Genomic DNA, 13534 nt, shown 5'->3' on the forward strand with positions numbered 1-13534 from the left:
TGGTTCGTCAATCAGATGTCTGTTGGGATGCCCAGGTTTCTGGGTATTCAACAGAAACTGTTTGGTCAGCATCTCATTTCTCTCCCTGATGGGGAGTATTCTCGCCTCATTATGCAGATGGTGTTCTGGGGACATAAGAAGACAGCCCGTGGCGATTCTGAGAGCAGTATTTTAGCAGGCCTGTAGTTTCTTCCAGTGGGTGGTTTTTAGGCTTGGCGACCATATCGGTGACGCGTAGCACGTAATCGGCTGGCTAATTGCTTTGTATGTGGTCAAGAGCGTTTCTTTATCTTTTCCCCAGGTACTGCCAGCAAGGGATTTGAGGATTTTATTACGGCTCTGAATTCTTGGAACAATTGCGGTTGCGTGCGCACCAAAATGTAGATCCTGATCAAACGTCACACCCAAGATTTTGGGGTGTAGGACAGTCGGTAGCGTAGTGCCATCGACGTGGATGTTCAATATGGTCGACATTTGGGGCGTCCATGTTGTAAATAAGGTCGCGGAAGATTTAGTCGGTGACAATGCCAGGTTTCGCGAGGCGAAAAAACTGGAGAGATCAGGGAGATAGCCGTTTATTTTATTGCATAGCTCATCGATCTTTGGGCCTGGGCCTGTGGCCATCATTGTGCAGTCATCGGCGTAGGAAACGATTGTGACTCCTTCCGGTGGTGAAGGTAGCTTAGATATGTAGAAATTAAACAAAAGCGGGGATAGGACACCACCCTGTGGCACCCCTTGTTTAATTCTCCTTTGTTTTGATGTTTCGTTTCTGAATTGCACCGATGCCTGCCGACCACCCAGATAATTTGCGGTCCACCTTTTAAGACATGGGGGAAGGGTAGACCCTTCCAGGTCTTGCAGTAACGAGCCATGGTTGACCGTATCAAAAGCTTTTGATAGGTCTAACGCTACGAGTACTGTTCTATGGTGGGGATATTGATTCAAACCGCAATTTATCTGGGTGGTAATGACATTTAGCGCGGAGGTAGTGCTATGGAGTTTTCTGAAGCCATGCTGATGAGGGGCTAGCTGCAAATGTGCTTGGAAATAAGGGAGCAAAATGGCTTCAAGCGTCTTTGCCACTGGCGATAGGAGAGATATCGGACGATATGACTCACCTACGTTAGCTGGTTTCCCAGGCTTTAGTAGCGGGACCACCTTGGCCATTTTCCATTTCTCGGGTATGACAAAGGTGGAAAGAGACAGGTTGAAGACATGCGCTAAATATTTGAAACCCTCTTTCCCTAGGTTTTTAAGCATCGGCATGGCTATGCCGTCTGGGCCCACTGCTTTGGATGGTTTAGCGCGACCAATGGCGTCCTCAACCTCTCTAGCGGTGATGATAATTGGTGACGCGCTGAGTTTGTGTTTATGTGCGTGTCTATTGGCTCTCCGTCTATCTTTGTCGACCGTAGGATGCATTATATATTGTCGGCAGAAAGCGCTCGCGCATTTTTTCGCATCCGACAGCACCTTATCGCCAAAGGCGATGGAAACTTTGCCTTTGTGCTTGGTCGGATTCGATAGGGACTTTACGGTGGACCAAAGTTTACCTACACCGGTAGAGAGGTTACAACCTCTTAGGTGCTCTTCCCATTTCGCCCGCTTGTGTTCGTCCACAAGCAATCTGATGCGTTGGTTTATATCCCTTATTTGGGTGTCGCCTGGATCAAGCTGTCTTATAAGGTCGCGTTCCCTCGCTAAGCTCGCGGCCTCCGCCGGGAAGTGGTGCCGGATTTCGGGAATTCTCCCGGCGGGAATGAAATGTGCCGAGGCGGATTCAATGACCTTACGGAAGGCACGCTCCCCTTGGCGGGCATCAGTCGGGATAGGGAGGGCAGCAAAGCTGCTGTCTGTTGCAGATTTATATTCTTCCCACTTTCCTTTTTTGAAGTTTATGAAAGTGCGTTTTTCGGTGACGATGAAGTCGGCGGCACGCTCGAACGAAATAAGTATGGGCAGGTGGTCGGATGCCAATGTTACCATCGGCTGCCAGTTGACACAGTTTACGAGTTCTGCGCTCACGATTGAGATATCTGGCGAGCTATGACAGCTTCCTACCATACGTGTGGGGGCGTCTCCGTTTATTGTGCAGAACGTCGTTTCGTCTATTTGATCCGCCAACATCTCACCCCTACTGTCCGCCCGCAAGTTTGAATGCCATAGGTCGTGATGGGCATTGAAATCGCCTAAGATAATGCGATTGTTGCCAGTGAGTAAGGCCTCGATATTGGGGCGGTATCCACTGGGGAAACAGGTGACAGGAGGGATGTAGATGTTGATGATTTCTAGATTTGTATCGCCTGACCGGACAGATAGGCCTTGACGTTCTAAGACATTGTCACTGCGGTCGATGCCAGGATCAAATATATGATATTGCACAGAGTGGTGTATAATAAACGCGAGGCCGCCTCCATTTCCGCTCTCGCGGTCTTTCCTGTGGACATTATAACCAGAGCAGGTCTGCAATGCAGATCTTGCTGTGAGTTTAGTCTCTTGAATCGCAGCAATGCGGATGTTGTGCCGCTTCATGAAATCGACTATCTCCGTAATCTTCCCAGTTAGTCCATTACAGTTGAACTGCAGAATTCTGAAGTGCATGAGGGGTGACGCCGCCACTCTAGGGGTAAGTGAGGGGTGACTACGCCTAGGTTGTGGAAGGCCAGGACGCAATTGCTGTTGTGGCCTTGGGACTGGGCGCCCTTGGGCAAGCATTGGGGTACCCGGATGATTTGGGTTTGCGACCTGGCAACATGGCGCGATGAAACCCGTCGAGGGGTTGCTGTCGCGGAGACCAGAACATCTAGGAAAGTGGCACCACCCAAGGCAGGAGCTGCATTGAGCGGATGTCGCAAACCCATATATTCTGTGCTGGCAGACGGTGCAAACGGAGGCAGGGACTAAGAGTCTGTTTCCCTGACCTGCACGATTGCTGCCAGAAAAGAGGGGGGGGAGAAGAAGACGGGGGCAGGGGCTGATGCTCAGCATTGCTACCAGCTCTACTACGAAGGTAGTAGTTATGAGTGGTATCAGCTGTTTGAGTTGTTGGCGCCGTGGGGCGCGAGCAGCAGCGGGTACTTGTTGTGGCTTGCTGAGCAGCCAAGCTGCTGGAAGGTAGTGGGGATACGCTTAGGCGTAGACTACGGGACGCCCTTGGGCGTGAGCAGCAAGGAGCCACAAAAGATTTATAAAAGTTACGTGGACGTCGGGTTTTGGGATCAAGCCCAGAACAACCTGTCCGATGCAACCATCCCTTGCACGAGACACACTGAACAGAGTATGACCGTCCTAAAAAGATTCTTTTCTGGCAAATGCAGCAAAACCATTTCTCAGGACCGGGGTCAGGAGACGGACCCGGATTGGGTTCGATACCTTCCCGGAGTAATAGAATATGTAGCAGTCCTGCTGCAAGGAGCTGCTGGGAGGATGACAATTTGTGGGAAGGACGAAACAAATTAAATGGGGTCACACTGAAATGACAGTCCTTGGTCGGGAAAAATCCCGAGTCGCTCCGGTACATAGAACCGACTGCCTTGGGAAGCGACGAAATTTCGTCGATTCGTTCTGTGGAGCAAGCCAAGACCATAGATCCCGACGCGAAAACTCTCGAATTAGCTCGAAGGAACCAAATAGGAATAATCAAGAGCGTAGATAGTAGAAACTTTCACAAGGCTGTGCAACAACCACAGAATTCTAGATCTCGGAAGGGAGAGGGCTAGGACGGTAAATCATGAGTTAAGGCAACGAGTTAGACGTCTGGTATATCTTCATAGGGGAATTCAGAAAAAAGACAAACGGAAACGCATATAATTATAATATTCGTCTACGACCCTTTGAAAAGTATTTGATATAAATGTGGGAGTGGTCCTTAGCTCTCGTCCATTTTTTCTAGAAATATTTCCTGCTGTAGCTAAAATATGTGTACACATTCTAATTACAAGACCGTCAAGCTGAACCCCCCCCCCCCCCCCCCCCCCCCCCCCACGATGGATTCGAAATTTGGTAGGCCAGGTATTATGTGCTATTTATGTGCTAATTTGTTCCCAAAATAAAAAACTTTGTGCTCAAAATTTAAGTACTTTTTTTTTAACCTCAAAATGGGGGGTCCCGCTGGACGTCCAGCTAAACCCCCCTCATAAGCACTAGGTCAAACAAAAAAATTTTAATGTGGGAATTATGTGCTATTTATGTGCTCCAACATAAAAAACAGAGGGGTGACAAGGGGGGAGCGGGAGCATATAACCCCAGACGGAAAAATCGAAATGGGATAGGTGCAGGATTTTGTGCTATTTATGGGCTCGATACTTCCAAAAACGATTCGTTTTTTTGACAACTTTTAATGTTTTTTTTTTTAAATATCAAAAGTGGTGGGTCCAGCTGGACGTCCAGCTAGACCCCCCCCCCCTCGTAAGCACTAAGCCAAACAAAACAATTTAAATGTGGGAATTATGTGCTGGACCCCCCACTTTTGAAATTTTAAAAAATCATTAAAAGTTGTCAAAAAATGAATTCTTTTTGGCACTATTGAGCACGTAAATAGCACATAATTCCCACATTTAAATTACTTTGTTTGGCCTAGTGTTTACGAGGGGGGGGGGTCTAGTTGGACGTCCAGCTGGACCCCCACTTTTGAAGTTTTAAAAAAATCATTAAAAGTTGTCAAAAAACCGAATTCTTTTTGGCACTATTGAGCACGTAAATAGCACATAATTCCCACATTTAAATTGTTTTGTTTGGCCTAGTGCTTACGAGGGGGAGGGGGGGGGGGGGGGTTGGTTTCGCTGGACGTCCAGCTGGACCCCCACTTTTGAAGTTTTAAAAAAAATCATTAAAAGTTGTTAAAAACACGAATTATTTTCGGCACTATTGAGCACGTAAATAGCACATAATTCCCACATTTAAATTGTTTTGTTTGGCCTAGTGCTTACGAGGGGGTCTAGCTGGACGTCCAGCTGGACCCCCACTTTTGAAGTATTAAAAAAATCATTAAAAGTTGTCAAAAAAACGAATTCTTTTTGGCACTATTAAGCACGTAAAGAGCACATAATTCCCACATTTAAATTGTTTTGTTTAGCCTAGTGCTTACGAGGGGGGTCTAACTGGACCCCCCACTTTTGAAGTTTTAAAAAAATCATTAAAAGTTGTCAAAAAACCGAATTCTTTTTGGCACTATTGACAGCTTGACGGACCTTCTAATTACGATCTGTTTATTTTTCTTCGACTTATTGCTTCCGTAAAATAGAAAATTGCTTAGTCATAAAAGTTAATTTTTCATATTTATTGTTACGAGCCGGACCCGTGCGCATCTTGCGCAACCAATATAAAAGTCTCTTATCAAATATAAACAGAAATCAGCTGGTCTATCAATCAATTAAAACTTACAGCTTGCGCTGCCATCTAGCGTATAATAGTATCTGCCGGTAATGCAGTGCAAATATTCACAATATTGCCATAGTACAAATATAATTCTTTGTGTTTTCACAGCCGTTTATTTTTAACAAATTATTTTAATAAAATATAGCTAAACAAAAGCACTACGCCCAAAAATACCCAAAGATCGCTAATAGCACGAATCTCCATCTTTACAACCAAAACTTTATTTATAGATTTGGATTCCGAATGAGAGCGAAAAAGGAACCCGTACACAAAAACAGCAATTAGAAATAATATATATGATAATTCCACTAGAAAAAATACCATCGATATAAAGCTCTTTTTTGCAAAGATATAGCTTATTTTATTCGTCCACGACCACTTTTAATAATATTTTATATAAAAATTGGCGTGGTCCTTAACCGATTTCGTTAATTTTTCTTCGAAGCATTGATTATAGTAAAGGCAACCTACCTGCCGAATTTTGTTATAATAGGTTTGACGGTTTTTGATTTATGATTAATAATATTTGTAAAATTGATTTATCAAGAGTCTAAATATCAGTCCACACATCAAATTTCAACATTCTAGGTGTATTATTTACAAATAATCAGGTTTTTTCCAAAGTTTTATATAGAAGAAACTGGGCGCGGTTATCATCCGATTTCGCTCATTTTAAATAGTGATGGGAGATGAGTGTCAAGGAAGCCATATACCAAATTTCAATAAGATATCTCAATATTTACTCAAATATCGTTATCACAGACAGACAGACGGACGGACGGACATGGCTAAATCAATTTCTTTTTTCATCCTGATCATTTTGATACATGGAAGTCTATATTTATCTCAATTCGTTCATGCCGTTATGATCAACCGTTATGCCTGCAAACCTCATATACTCTGTGTGCAAAGCACACATTGCGAGCAGGACATATATTATGTATTTCGCGGTTGATCCTCGATAGGTAAGAGTTTAACCTGTTACAGTACCTAGACGGAAGTTGAGTTAGAGTGATGCGCGTTTCCCTAGGGAGAAAGCGCTCCTATTCTGCGAGTGGATGTACAATATGGTCAACATTTTCCATGTCCATGTTGTAAGTAAGGTCGCCGATGATTTGGTTGACGACAATGTCAGGTCTCACGAAGTGAAAAAACTGGAGAGATCAGGGAGACAGTTGTTTATTTTATCACATAGCTGATGGGTGGGCTGGGACCTGTTGCCATTATCCTGCAGTCATAGGCGGAGGATACTTGGAGGAAGGGAGGACCCTTCCAAGTCTTGGAGTAACGTGTCGTGGTTGACTGTATCAAAAGCTTTTGATAAGTCTAGCGCTACGAGTACTGTTCTGTATATCCTGAACAATATTTTAGCTGGAGCTATGCAAGCACTGACGTATGAGAAGAGGATCCAAATACAACTGAGGAATAAGTGGTATGACCGTGAGCTAAAGGAACTGCACAAAAGAAAACTTGAATCCTATAATACTGCTAGAAATACTGGCAACTGGGAGGATTATAATGGCGTTAAAAAAATATATAAAAAAACTATTATGTATAAAAAGAAGAAATACATGGAAGATAAAGTGCTCGATAGTGAAGGAGACATGAAGCGGATGTGGAAGTCTTTAAAAGATCTTGCTGAGCTCACCGATGAAAAAAAGGTCGTTAGCAAAATAGTAATTAACGGTGAATGCTTTGAGAAGGAATACGATATAGCTAATGCCCTAAATACATTTTTTGTACAGAGTATAGCGGAAATTAATGATAGCATTGAAATAATTCCGAATGCCGCAGAAGCAAGTGTAAATAATGCAATTGAAACTTTTCAATTCACCGACGTAGAGTTAGATGATATAATGAACATTACTAAATCTTTTAGAAACAAATATGGTGGAAAAAAGCTTTTGTCGGAGGGGGTATTTAAAGATGCCATGATTTACATTGCTCACTTCTACAAAGATATAATAAACGAAAGAGTTAGAACGGAGTTCGCGAAGAAGACTTTAGAATATATAGGTTATAAAATGTACAATGAATTACCAAATGCGATAAAAGACTGTGAAAATATTAATAAGTTTAAAGCAAAATTATTTTTATACTGTAAGTCATTACGCATATGATGTAAAAAATTTATCTAATATATAAAATTCTTCTGTCACGGTTTTAGAGGCTTAACTCCTCCGAAACGGCTGAACCGATTTTCATGAAATTTTGTGAGCATATTGGGTAGGTCTGAGAATCGGCCAACGTCTATCTTTTTTTCGCTACGTGCCTAGGGTCTTCAGATCGAAACGTGGACCCTGGTACCCCTAGAATGTGTTTATACAATATGGATATCAAATAAAAGCTGTCGATGTGTGCTATAGTTCAGGATAATTTTCATACCCCTGGGTGACTAGGGTCTCGAGATATAGGCCAAAACGTGGACCCTGGTACCCCTAGAATATGTTTATACAATATGGATATCAAATGAAAGCTGTTGATGAGTGCTATTCATACAACTGGGAGGCTAGGGTCTCGAGATATAGCCCAAAACGTGGACCCGGGTACCTCTAGAATATGTTTATACAATTTGGACATCAAATGAAAGCTGTTGATGAGTGCTATAGTACAGGATAATTTTCATACAACTGGGAGGCTAGGGTCTCGAGATATAGCCCAAAATGTGGACCCGGGTACCCCTAGAATGTGTTTATACAATATGGATATCAAATGAAAGCTGTTGATGTATGCTTTAGTATAGAGTAAGTTTTACACCGCTGGGTGACTACGGTCTCAAGGTATAGGCCAAAACATGGACCCGGATACACCTAGAATGTGTTTTTATATTATGGGTATCAAATTGAAGCTGTTGATGTGTGCTATAATACAAAATAAGTTTTACACCGCTGAGTGACTAGGGTCTCGAGATATAAGCCAAAACATAGACCCGGATACCCCTAGAATGTGTGTGTACTATGGATATCAAATGAAAGCTGTTGCTGAGAGCTCTAAAGTTCATTGTGATATTCGATTTAGTCGCATCAACCTGGAATAACTGGTAAATATGCATGCGAAGCCGAAATAAAGAAAAGAATTAGTAATACCCACATACCTATTTACATACGTCCTATTCGATTTGCCTGAAATTTCGTATATAAATTTGCCTATATTAGTATTTACGATGCTTTTTTCCGGGAAGTATACCAGAAACGGACTGGGACTGGGATTAGGACTAGGACTGAGACTGAGAATTGGAGTGGAACTGGGACTGAGACTTGGAATCGGACTGGAACAAAATACATACCACCCTCTGGGACTTGAGATGAAGAAGGAGAAAAACTTGAGAGAAGAGAAAAGAGAGAAGGAGACTGAGAAAGACATAGAATGAGACGAAGATGGAGATGAAGCGAAAAAGGCGGAGGGAGGAGTGAATAAAAAGATTAGGAAAAAGTGTAGAAGGATAGGGCAGTTAGGCGGAAAAAGCTTATTAAAATGTATGCAGATAGGCCATATTTAGGGCAGAAGAACGTCTACCGGGTCTGCTAGTTTATATATATATATATATTTTTTTTTTACCTTGAATTAGGTCTTAAAGACCGTAAATTTTTGATTCAATCTGCAATTTATCTGAGCGTTGATAGAGTTTAATGCGGTGGTAGTGCTTGTTGATGATTGGCAAGACTAAAGTTTGCAGTGAAATAGGGAAGCAGAATGGCTTCAAATATCTTGGCTACTAGCGATAATAGAGAGGTGGACAAGGTCAGGTTGAAGAAATGCGCGAAATTTTTAAATCTCTCTTTGCCAAGTTTTTTAAGCATCGGCAGGGCTACACCGTCTGGGCGTCCTGCTTTACATGGTTTAGCATGATCGATGGCATCTGCAACCTCCTTGGCCCCAGCGGGTTAGGAGGCTTATAATATACCCGCGGTAGGTATTCCTGTCGTAAGAGGCGACTAAAATACGAAATTGATTCATGGGGTTGAGTAGCGCAACCCTTTTAAGGGGGTGCCAACGCAATATATAGTAGCTTCTCCAACCCAATATTCAACCTCACCTACCCGTGGCGAATCCTGTTTCTTTAATAGCCGAGGCTCTGGCGACCCCAAGTTCCTTATGGATCTAGGGGGTGGGAGAACGGTATGACCTAGAAGGTTTCATGTGGTCATTCAAAATCGTTCCCGAGATGGTGGGGCTAGTACCTTAATGGTGCTTGTTACAGGAACGTACAGGATGTGCATCCAGCAAAGGACCATCAACGTCTAGATTTGTCAATTGGGGAATTCATTACATATTGTCGGCAGAAAGCGCTAGCGCATTTTTTCGCATCCGAAAGCACTTTATCGCCGAGGGCGATTGATATTTTGTAGTTGTGCTTAGTCGGGTTGTTGTTGTTGTTTTAGCAGTGCTTCGCCCCATCCAATAGGTGTGACCTTTCACAAGCACTGCTACAACAACTTAGTCGGGTTCGATAGGGACTTTACGGTAGAACATAGCTTACCCACACCGAGATGTTACAATTCTCCAGGGTCGTGCTGTCTTATAAGCTCACGTTCTCTCGCTAGCAATGCGGCCTACGCTGGAAAATGTGGCCGGATTTTCGCGATTCTGAGGGCAGACTGCTGGACACCACAAACGTTTTTTTAAAATTACGGGCTTAACGGGTTTTGGGATCTACTCCAGAACGCTCCTGCGATGTAACCATCCCTTAAACGTGACAGACTGGCAAGAGTGTGACCGCTCTAAAAAGATTCTTTTTCGGAACACGCAGCAAAACTATTTCTCCGGACCAGAATCAGGTACGGGCACCGGATTGGGTTATGGGAATATGGCGCAGTTCCGCTGCAAGGATGACAATTTGTGGAAGGGACGCAGTAAATTAAATAAGGTAACACTGAAATAATAGCCGTTAGTTGGGAAAACCCCCGAGTCCTTCCAGTATATGTATAGAATCGGCAGCCTTGGGAAGCAGCATGTGAAGGATGATCTACTACAGCCTACTGCAAAAACAACAACAACAACAGCCGCTCTGAAGTCTGGTAAGATACAAAGTTGTCATGTAAGATGTGAATTCAATGCTATATACCTCATATCATGGTGTAGATATCAGGGCTTCGCCTCAATCAATATGTGCGATCACTCACAAAGGGACGTGGGTTTCAGAGGCATTTGTTCCACATTGCAATGAAAAAAATTATTGGTGCCATTGCATAGGTCGGAGTTGATTTTGGATGAGAGTTAAACCTACTACAATATACAAATCGAAATTCAGCCAGAGTGACGTGTTTCTCCCCTTTGTGGGTAGTATTTCCACCTCGGATAGATGATGTTCTGGCGAGGTTCTTGGGCTACGCTTTGACAGGGCTTATGTTAAAATTTATAATCCCAAAGAAGAAGTAGAACCCAACACAGATTTCGAGGTCGCAACTAGCGCGTTCCTTTGTCAGATAGATTGCAGTTTTTAAATTTGCAGCAGATATGTGTACGTAGCTCTGTGATTCAGATAATAGCCTTACGGTTGATATGGGCACTCTTTGTATTTTATTTCCCAACAGGACTTGTGAAGTATTTGCGCATCAGCAACAGCATTGTGGATATGAGTGTACTTACTATACAACTTTCTGTTAATGTTTAGTTTTATTTCCTTCTTCCAGGAGACAAAAGTGATGTGAACTTGAATAATATCATCGTGCTTCCTAATGAAATTTCAACGTGAAGAGTTTTCTTGGTTAAAAACTAATATTTACAATGAAAAATTATGATCATTAAAAACTCCACCTTTCAGAGAATCCAATCGGTACTTACATACTTAAGGTAGTAGTACCTTATGCGAACGCAAACCTATCCTCTCAACATACCGATTACTTTGCAGAGACTTGCCCTGAACTCAGTTGACATTTTTTGGGTGCATTTTCGCGTATAACTGCGTGCATACATCTGTATGCATGCATGTCTTCATGAACTTTCCATTATTCAAACAATTTCTACCAATATGTACCCCTCAGCGGTAAACCACAAGGGAGCAGATCATCAAAACTTCAAACAAGTTGAGTTGTATTCAAGATATTTTGAATAAGTTATTTGGTTCGCAAAAACAACAATAAATGAAGAATAATCCACTTACCTTATCATAAAATTGTGTAAATATATATATTCCTTTTTCTTTGCCTACTTCACAAAACTCACATCACACTAATCAAACACACTTTTTTTTAACGCTTCGACAATGACTTGATAATTCACCCAATGCAAATGGCATATGTTAGAGCGAGATGACTGGCTGGTATATTTGCTTTGTTTTTATTTTTATTGGCCCCTCAGAATAGCGCAGGCGATATTTCTTTTGCAAAGTTACTTTTTTTAGTTAAAGAAATGCAAATCGCTTTTATATATCCTACTACAGTAAATAATAATCTCGCCAATTAGTACATATACAATTCAGATGAGATAGTTGATGGAATCGATACAAAAAAGAAATGCAATTAGCAGCAAATAACGTCAACTACAGCAGCGACGCGACGACTACGAAAACTGAGACGACCTCTGCGACAACGAGCAAGAACCGAATCAGTTGCACTTTTTAAACACGTTTTAGAAACTTTTTTGGAGCAATTTCCAGTTTGCTAACACTCTTACTGGTTGAAATTTGTATATTTCTATTGATTTTACGTTAATTGCAAGTATTTTTTGCGCATAAACATGCAAACTTCACCAGATAGACCGTATTTTCGCGAAAGCAACGAACGAAAGACGTCGATAGGAAAGTTCGGATAGAGCTGCCACTTCGCTTGAAATCACGCGACAAAATATTCGATTTCAAAGCGCTATCGATTTAATTTGTGATACCTATCATTGTGGATAAAACAGGTGTGATATCTTAATCGTGAACTGCCTGACAGGCTGTTCAATATGGCTACCATTGTTTACTATATAGTTTGGCAGCTTAAATTGAGGTTATGTTGCGAATAGAGTGGAAGGCACTCGAATTCGGTGAAAGAAGGCACTCGAATGGAGTGAAATGAAGAACAGTAGGAAAGGCAGAGTTGCATTGGATTAATATACCTTCAATAATTGTATCAATATTAAAGATAAATTGAGAAAAAATAATTAAATACTTGAGTATAAACAAACATTTTCTTTCAACTACTGAAATTAAGATGTCCCAGATGCTATATATTCCAAAATTATAACATTTTATGTCTGTTTAAAAATGTAACATGAATTTCCGAAAAGATTTCCGTAATATGGCCATTAGTGATGTTTGTGTGTGTGTGCTAATTTTGAGCGATCAGCTGTTAGTTGCGCTACTTGGCAAAGTTTACAATGATGGCTACTTTTTAGCATTTTGGTAGCGTTTTGACTGGGTGTTTAATATGGCGGTGCATAGGGCCGGCTATCTTCAGCGGATGATAGAAAGAGATACAGAATGAGACAGCGATAGTCAATTGAAAATCAGGTGATCCATTCTATTTGTGATTTTGAGGTCTATACAGAAGTTATCACACTTGTCGTATCCACAATGATACATATATGCATGGCTCAACTATATGGTTGGCTCATCTCTTCAGCTGATTTTATTTTTTTCATTTCACTTGAGCTGGGATTGTCAAAAGGGGATTGCAAACGCAAAATGCAACCAACACGTTGACAATATTTTCTTATAACACACAGGAATTTGAAGGTTTTATTTTTTCATTCCATTCCATTCGCCTAACTACCACACGCAGATTCTGACAATCTGAGCAAAGGTACGTTGTTGCTGTAGAGATGAGCCAACCATATAGTTGAACCAAAGAGAATAGATATAATATACCATTTTTTCTCTTTGGTTTAAGATATTGTGATCCAATAATTATTGATGCACTGTTAAAAGCCATATGTAGTCTTATAAGTGTAACACATTTTTGTTTTTTAAATAGATTAATTAATTAAAAAAACAAAGTAAAGTTTTAATTTTCTACAATTTTGGTTTAAAAGAGGTTCTGTAAAGAGGTAGCTGTTTTTAAAATGTGACACTCCGCATCCGGGAAGAATTTAATCCCGTTTTCAAAAAAACAATAAAAAAATTTTATGTTATTGAACAAAGTCGCAAGTTTAAACTCTAGTAAACTTTAACTGGAGTTGAAACTCGCACTGAAAAACCGGGCCGAAGCATGTTATTTGCAAAACTAGCCCG

The 13534-nt window shown here is 41.5% G+C and overlaps 1 protein-coding gene across 1 annotated transcript in view; it reads right to left on the bottom strand.

The window, feature by feature from the left end:
• The window catches only part of rdx (BTB/POZ and MATH domain-containing protein rdx), a 559722-nt gene extending 547630 nt beyond the window's left edge, over window positions 1–12092 (bottom strand). Inside the window, exon 1 of the mRNA XM_067759030.1 lies at window positions 11483–12092. The gene's annotated coding sequence lies outside the window, so the exon portion shown is untranslated. The remainder of the gene's footprint in view (window positions 1–11482) is intronic.
• Window positions 12093–13534: the final 1442 nt, after the last annotated feature.

The sequence above is a fragment of the Eurosta solidaginis genome, chromosome 1 (assembly GCF_040869045.1).
Source record: "Eurosta solidaginis isolate ZX-2024a chromosome 1, ASM4086904v1, whole genome shotgun sequence".
NCBI lineage: Eukaryota > Metazoa > Arthropoda > Insecta > Diptera > Tephritidae > Eurosta > Eurosta solidaginis.